The sequence below is a fragment of the Pleurodeles waltl genome, chromosome 9 (assembly GCF_031143425.1).
Source record: "Pleurodeles waltl isolate 20211129_DDA chromosome 9, aPleWal1.hap1.20221129, whole genome shotgun sequence".
NCBI classification, from domain to species: domain Eukaryota; kingdom Metazoa; phylum Chordata; class Amphibia; order Caudata; family Salamandridae; genus Pleurodeles; species Pleurodeles waltl.
In genome coordinates, this window is record NC_090448.1 from 696,053,293 (window position 1) to 696,061,105 (window position 7,813).

The following is a 7,813-nucleotide window of genomic DNA, read 5'->3' on the forward strand; positions in this document are numbered from 1 at the left end:
TTCAGGAACAGGCAGACTTGAATCAGAAAACCCAATTTTTCAACACAATTTTGGCATTTTACTGGGGCATACCCCATTTTTGCAATTTTTTGTGCTTTCAGCCTCCTTCCAGTCAGTGACAGGAATGGGCATGAAACCAATGCTGGATCCCAGAAACCTAACCATTTCTGAAAAGTAGACAAAATTCTGAATTCAGCAAGGGGTAATTTGTGTAGATCCTACAAGGGTTTCCTACAGAAAATAACAGCTGAAAAAGAAAAATATTGAAATTGAGGTGAAAAACACATACATTTTTCTCTATGTTTTACTCTGTAACTTTTCCCTGCAATGTCAGATTATGGAAAGCAATATACCGTTACGTCTGCTGGACTCCTCTGGTTGCGGGGATATATAGGGCTTGTAGGTTCATCAAGAACCCGAGGAACCCAGAGCCAATAAATGAGCTGCACCCTGCAGTGCGTTTTCATTCTATACCGGGTATACAGCAATTCATTTGCTGAAATATAAAGAGTAAAAAATTGCTATCAAGAAAACCTTTGCATTTCCAAAAAGGGCACAAGATAAGGTGCTGAGGAGCAGTGGTTATTTGCACATCTCTGAATTCCGGGGTGACCATACAAGCATGTGAATTATAGGGAATTTCTCAAATAGATGTCTTTTTTACACACTCTCCTATATTTGGAAGGAAAAAATGTAGAGAAAGACAAGGGGCAATAGCACTTGTTTTGCTAATCTATGTTCCCCCAAGTCTCCCGATAAAAATGATACCTCACTTGCGTGGGTAGGCCTAGCGCCCGCGACAGGAAACGCCCCAAAGCGCAACGTGGACACATCGACAATTTTGGGAGAAAACAGAGGTGTTTTTTGCGAAGTGCCTACCTGTAGATTTTGGCCTCTAGCTCAGCCGGCACCTAGGGAAACCTACCAAACCTGTGCATTTCTGAAAACTAGAGACCTAGGGGAATCCAAGGAGGGGTGACTTGCGGGGCTCGGACCAGGTTCTGTTACCCAGAATCCTTTGCAAACCTCAACATTTGGCTAAAAAAACACATGTCCCTCACATTTCTGTGGCAGAAAGTTCTGGAATCTGAGAGGAGCTACAAATTTCCTTCCACCCAGCGTTCCCCCAAGTCTCCCGATAAAAATGATACCTCACTTGCGTGGGTAGGCCTAGCGCCGGCGACAGGAAACACCCCAAAGCGCAACGTGGACACATCCTAAATTTTGGAAAAAAACAGAGGTGTTTTTTGCGAAGTGCCTACCTGTAGATTTTGGCCTCTAGCTCAGCCGGCACCTAGGGAAACCTACCAAACCTGTACATTTCTGAAAACTAGAGACCTAGGGGAATCCAAGGAGGGGTGACTTGCGGGGCTCGGACCAGGTTCTGTTACCCAGAATCCTTTGCAAACCTAAATATTTGGCTAAAAAAACACGTGTCCCTCACATTTCTGTGGCAGAAAGTTCTGGAATCTGAGAGGAGCTACAAATTTCCTTCCACCCAGCGTTCCCCCAAGTCTCCCAATAAAAATGATACCTCACTTGCATGGGTAGGCCTAGCGCCGGCGACAGGAAACACCCCAAAGCGCAATGTGGACACATCCTAAATTTTGGAAAAAAACAGAGGTGTTTTTTGCGAAGTGCCTACCTGTAGATTTTGGCCTCTAGCTCAGCCGGCACCTAGGGAAACCTACCAAACCTGTGCATTTCTGAAAACTAGAGACCTAGGGGAATCCAAGGAGGGGTGACTTGCGGGGCTCGGACCAGGTTCTGTTACCCAGAATCCTTTGCAAACCTCAAAATTTGGCTAAAAAAACACATGTCCCTCACATTTCTGTGGCAGAAAGTTCTGGAATCTGAGAGGAGCTACAAATTTCCTTCCACCCAGCGTTCCCCCAAGTCTCCCGATAAAAATGATACCTCACTTGCGTGGGTAGGCCTAGCGCCGGCGACAGGAAACACCCCAAAGCGCAACGTGGACACATCCTAAATTTTGGAAAAAAACAGAGGTGTTTTTTGCGAAGTGCCTACCTGTAGATTTTGGCCTCTAGCTCAGCCGGCACCTAGGGAAACCTACCAAACCTGTGCATTTCTGAAAACTAGAGACCTAGGGGAATCCAAGGAGGGGTGACTTGCGGGGCTCGGACCAGGTTCTGTTACCCAGAATCCTTTGCAAACCTAAATATTTGGCTAAAAAAACACGTGTCCCTCACATTTCTGTGGCAGAAAGTTCTGGAATCTGAGAGGAGCTACAAATTTCCTTCCACCCAGCGTTCCCCCAAGTCTCCCAATAAAAATGATACCTCACTTGCATGGGTAGGCCTAGCGCCGGCGACAGGAAACACCCCAAAGCGCAATGTGGACACATCCTAAATTTTGGAAAAAAACAGAGGTGTTTTTTGCGAAGTGCCTACCTGTAGATTTTGGCCTCTAGCTCAGCCGGCACCTAGGGAAACCTACCAAACCTGTGCATTTCTGAAAACTAGAGACCTAGGGGAATCCAAGGAGGGGTGACTTGCGGGGCTCGGACCAGGTTCTGTTACCCAGAATCCTTTGCAAACCTCAAAATTTGGCTAAAAAAACACATGTCCCTCACATTTCTGTGGCAGAAAGTTCTGGAATCTGAGAGGAGCTACAAATTTCCTTCCACCCAGCGTTCCCCCAAGTCTCCCGATAAAAATGATACCTCACTTGCGTGGGTAGGCCTAGCGCCGGCGACAGGAAACACCCCAAAGCGCAACGTGGAAACATCCTAAATTTTGGAAAAAAACAGAGGTGTTTTTTGCGAAGTGCCTACCTGTAGATTTTGGCCTCTAGCTCAGCCGGCACCTAGGGAAACCTACCAAACCTGTGCATTTCTGAAAACTAGAGACCTAGGGGAATCCAAGGAGGGGTGACTTGCGGGGCTCGGACCAGGTTCTATTACCCAGAATCCTTTGCAAACCTCAAAATTTGGCTAAAAAAACACATGTCCCTCACATTTCTGTGGCAGAAAGTTCTGGAATCTGAGAGGAGCTACAAATTTCCTTCCACCCAGCGTTCCCCCAAGTCTCCCGATAAAAATGATACCTCACTTGCGTGGGTAGGCCTAGCGCCGGCGACAGGAAACACCCCAAAGCGCAACGTGGACACATCCTAAATTTTGGAAAAAAACAGAGGTGTTTTTTGCGAAGTGCCTACCTGTAGATTTTGGCCTCTAGCTCAGCCGGCACCTAGGGAAACCTACCAAACCTGTGCATTTCTGAAAACTAGAGACCTAGGGGAATCCAAGGAGGGGTGACTTGCGGGGCTCGGACCAGGTTCTGTTACCCAGAATCCTTTGCAAACCTCAAAATTTGGCTAAAAAAACACATGTCCCTCACATTTCTGTGGCAGAAAGTTCTGGAATCTGAGAGGAGCTACAAATTTCCTTCCACCCAGCGTTCCCCCAAGTCTCCCGATAAAAATGATACCTCACTTGCATGGGTAGGCCTAGCGCCGGCGACAGGAAACATCCCAAAGCGCAACGTGGACATATCCTAAATTTTGGAAAAAAACAGAGGTGTTTTTTGCGAAGTGCCTACCTGTAGATTTTGGCCTCTAGCTCAGCCGGCACCTAGGGAAACCTACCAAACCTGTGCATTTCTGAAAACTAGAGACCTAGGGGAATCCAAGGAGGGGTGACTTGCGGGGCTCGGACCAGGTTCTGTTACCGAGAATCCTTTGCAAACCTCAAAATTTGGCTAAAAATACACATGTTACTCACATTTCTGTGGCAGAAAGTTCTGGAATCTGAGAGGAGCCACAAATTTCCTTCTACCCAGCGTTCCCCCAAGTCTCCCGATAAAAATGATACCTCACTTGTGTGGGTAGGACTAGCGCCCACGAAAGGAAAGGGCCCAAAACACAACGTGGACACATCACATTTTTTTATAAAAAGCAGTGCCTACCTGTGGATTTTGGCCTGTAGCTCAGCCGACACCTGAGGAAACCTAGCAAACCAGTGCATTTTTGAAATCTAGAAACCCAGGGGAATCCAAGATGGGGTGACTTGCGGGGCTCTGACCAGGTTATGTTACCCAGAATCCTTTGCAAACATCAAAATTTGGCCCAAAAAACACTTTTTCCTCTCATTTCGGTGACAGAAAGTTCTGGAATCTGAGAGGAGCCACAAATTTCTTTCCACCCAGCGTTCCCCTAAGTCTCTTGATAAAAATGGTACATCACTTCTGTGGGTAGGCCTAGCGCCCACAAAAGGAAATGGCCCAAAACACAACGTGGACACAACATATTTTTTCACAGAAAACAGAGGTGTTTTTTGCAAGGTGCCTACCTGTGGTGTTTGGCCTGTAGCTCAGCCGGCCCCAGGGGGGGGGGGGCAGAAATGCCCTAAAATAAATTTGCCCCCCCACCCTCCCCCGCCGGGAGCGACCCTTGCCTACGGGGTCGCTCCCCCTGCGTGACATTGGCACCAAAAAACAAATCCCCGGTGCCTAGTGGTTTCTGCCCCCTTGGGGGCAGGTTGACCTAAACTCAGCCAATCTGCCCCCAAGAGGGGCAGAAATGGCCTAAATACAATTTGCCCCCCCAGGGGAGCGACCCTTGCCTGATGGGCGCCTAGAGGTTTCTGCCCCCCCCGGGGGCAGATCGGCCTAATAATAGGCCGATCTGCCCCCCGGGGGGGCAGAAATGGCCTAAAATAAATTTGCCCCCCCAACACCCACCCCCCCCCGGGAGCGACCCTTGCCTACGGGGTCGCTCCCCCTGCGTGACATTGGCGCCAAAAAACAAATCCCCGGTGTCTAGTGGTTTCTGCCCCCTTGGGGGCAGATTGACCTAAAATTGGCCAATCTGCCCCCAGGGGGGCAGAAATGGTCTAAATACAATTTGCCCCCCCAGGGGAGCGACCCTTGTCTGATGGGTCGCTCCCCATCTCTAAAAAAAGAAACAACAAAAAAAAAAAACACAAAAAAAAAATTGCCCTTGCGCCTAGAGTGTTCTGCCCCCCCCCCGGGGGCAGTTCGGCCTAATAATAGGCCGATCTGTCCCCCGGGGGGGCAGAAATGGCCTAAAATAAATTTGCCCCCCAACCCCCCCCCCCCGGGAGCGACCCTTGCCTACGGGGTCGCTCCCCCTGCGTGACATTGGCGCCAAAAAACAAATCCCCGGTGCCTAGTGGTTTTTGCCCCCTTGGGGGCAGATTGACCTAAAATTGGCCAATCTGCCCCCAGGGGGGCAGAAATGGTCTAAATACAATTTGCCCCCCCAGGGGAGCGACCCTTGCCTGATGGGTCGCTCCCCATCTCTAAAAAAAGAAACAACAAAAAAAAAAAACACAAAAAAAAAATTGCCCTGGCGCCTAGAGTGTTCTGCCCCCCCCCCGGGGGCAGTTCGGCCTAATAATAGGCCGATCTGTCCCCCGGGGGGGCAGAAATGGCCTAAAATAAATTTGCCCCCCCCAACCCCCACCCCCCCCCGGGAGCGACCCTTGCCTACGGGGTCGCTCCCCCTGCGTGACATTGGCGCCAAAAAACAAATCCCCAGTGCCTAGTGGTTTCTGCCCCCTTGGGGGCAGATTGACCTAAAATTGGCCAATCTGCCCCCAGGGGGGCAGAAATGGTCTAAATACAATTTGCCCCCCAGGGGAGCGACCCTTGCCTGATGGGTCGCTCCCCATCTCGAAAAAAAGAAACAACAAAAAAAAAAAACACAAAAAAAAAATTGCCCTGGCGCCTAGAGTGTTCTGCCCCCCCCCGGGGGCAGTTCGGCCTAATAATAGGCCGATCTGTCCCCCGGGGGGGCAGAAATGGCCTAAAATAAATTTGTCCCTCCAACCCCCACCCCCCCCCCCGGGAGCGACCCTTGCCTACGGGGTCGCTCCCCCGGCGTGACATTGGCACCAAAAAACAAATCCCCGGTGCCTAGTGGTTTCTGCCCCCTTGGGGCAGATTGACCTAAAATCGGCCAATCTGCCCCCAGGGGGGCAGAAATGGTCTAAATACAATTTGCCCCCCAGGGGAGCGACCCTTGCCTGATGGGTCGCTCCCCATCTCTAAAAAAAAGAAAGAACAAAAAAAAAAAACACAAAAAAAAAATTTGCCCTGGCGCCTAGAGGTTTCTTCCCCCCCTGGGGGCAGATCGGCCTAATAATAGGCCGATCTGCCCCCAGGGGGGGCAGAAATGGCCTAAAATAAATTGCCCTCCCCCCCAGGGAGCGACCCTTGCCTAAGGGGTCGCTCCCTTTGCGTGAAATTCACGCAAAGAAAAAACTCCCTGGTGTCTAGTGGTTTCTACCCCCCTTGGGGGCAGATTGGCCTCATCAAAATAGGCCAATCTGCCCCCAAGGGGGGCAGAAATGGGCAAAATATAATTTTCCCCCAAGGGGAGCGACCCTTGCCTAAGGGGTCGCTCCCCACCAAAAAAAAAAAAAATGAAACAAAAAAAAAAAAATGGTCCCTGGTGCCTAGAGGTTTCTGCCCCCCTGGGGGCAGATCGGCCTAATAGTAGGCCGATCTGCCCCCAGGGGGGGCAGAAAAGGCCTTCCCGAAAATATGCCCCCCCTGGGAGCGACCCTTGCCCAAGGGGTCGCTCCCTTTTGTCAATAACAATAAAAAAAAAAAAAAAATCCCTGGTGTCTAGTGGTTTCTACCCCCCTTGGGGGCAGATTGGCCTCATCAAAATAGGCCAATCTGCCCCCAAGGGGGGCAGAAATGGCCAAAATATAATTTTCCCCCAAAGGGAGCGACCCTTGCCTAAGGGGTCGCTCCCCACCTCAATAAAAAAAAATGAAACAAAAAAAAAAAAAAAAAAAAAAATTAAACAAAAAGGGGGGCAGAAAAGGCCTTTTAAAAAAAATGCCCCCCCTGGGAGCAACCCTTGCCCAAGGGGTCGCTCCCTTTTGTCAATTTCAAAGAAAAAAAAAAAAATCCCTGGTGTCTAGTGGGGTTTCAAAAGCCGGATTGCAAGCAATCCGGCTTTTGAAACCCTCGGAGGGACTTCAAAGGGAAGGAAATACTTTTCCTTCCCTTTGAAGCCTCTCCGGGCCTCCCAAGTGATTGAAAAAGAAATGCTTTTGCATTTCTTTTTCAATCGCGCTGCAAGCAGAGCTTCCAGCGTGACGAGGGAGGCCCCTGTGACACATCAGCGCGCGCACGCTGACGTCACGGGGGGGGTGGGGGGGGTCGGGGGTGGAAGGGGAAGGTCTTCCCCTTCCATCCCCGACTTGGGGGGGGAAGGGGGGTGCACGGGGGGCGCGCTAGCGCGCCCCCAAGTTCCCCTGTGCCATGGACGAGATGATCTCGTCCAAGGCACAGGGGAACTGTAGCCTTGGACGAGATCATCTCGTCCAAGGCACCCAAGAGGTTAAAGGTGAAACATATATATATATGTGTGTGTTTTTGTGCTGTTTTGGATGTAAAATGTATGCTTAATTTTATTGTTTAATGCTTATTTTGTATAGTACATGAATTGCTGAAAGTATTATTTGTTTTTTTCATTTTTTAAAGTTCTGCAATGTATTATAAATATTGGCTTACAGTTTTATATGGAGTCTATTTTTAAATTAAAATAGACTTATTTTAATTTCAAATATTTTGATTTTTTGTGATAATGGTGCACTCAATATTGTGCATTTTGATACTTTTGACATTTTATATATTTATTTATTACTATTGATATGTTTGTTTATGATTTTCATGGTGTCAATGTTAGTAGAAATAGATATTTTTACAGCAATATTTTGATCGTTAATATTTGTATTATAGTTAATTAAGTATAGTAAGGCGATAATTTTGTAGACAATACTTTTTCCACAATTTTTGGTGATTCGATATTGTTT